Below are 733 nucleotides of genomic sequence, written 5' to 3' on the forward strand. Positions count from 1 at the left end.
TATATATATATATATATATATATATATATATATCGGAGAATATACAAATAATAACAACAGACGAGGACAGGTGGTGTAAATAACATGCGTGTGTGCAGCAAAAGTAGTACTAGTTTACAAAAGTAATCTATGTATCATACCCAAAGCAGATACAACATTGAAAGCCTAATTAACTTCGGTATTCGTCCCGAGATAGTATTTCTCACAGAGGTAAATTGTGCGTCTATAAAAGATCTCTGGACGAATACCGCAGTTAATTAGATTTTCCATCATGCACTTTCTGTAAGTGGTAGGCACAAATATCTATCTATCTATCTATCTATCTATCTATCTATCTATCTATCTATCTATCTTGCTGTCTGTCTATATGTGTGTGTGCATGTATATGTTTGTTTGTGTGTGTGTGTGTGTGTCTGTTATCTATTCTAAACGAATTTAGATTCCTGCACCTGCGTATTATGTTTCATCCGTTAGAATTTTGTTTCTTTCTTCAAACTGAATAACATACATAATAATATACAAGGCGCAGGAGTGGCTGTGTTGAAGAAGCATGGTTTGGGGTTCAGTCCCACCGCGTGGCACCTTGGGCAAATGACTTCTACGTTAGCCTCGGGCTGACCCAAATTGGAGGAAGACTGTCGAATATGTGTATATATATATGTATATACATATGTATATATATATATGTATATATATAAATATATATATATATATATATATATATATATATATA

Source organism: Octopus bimaculoides, chromosome 3, assembly GCF_001194135.2.
Source record: "Octopus bimaculoides isolate UCB-OBI-ISO-001 chromosome 3, ASM119413v2, whole genome shotgun sequence".
Classification (NCBI taxonomy): Eukaryota; Metazoa; Mollusca; class Cephalopoda; order Octopoda; family Octopodidae; genus Octopus; species Octopus bimaculoides.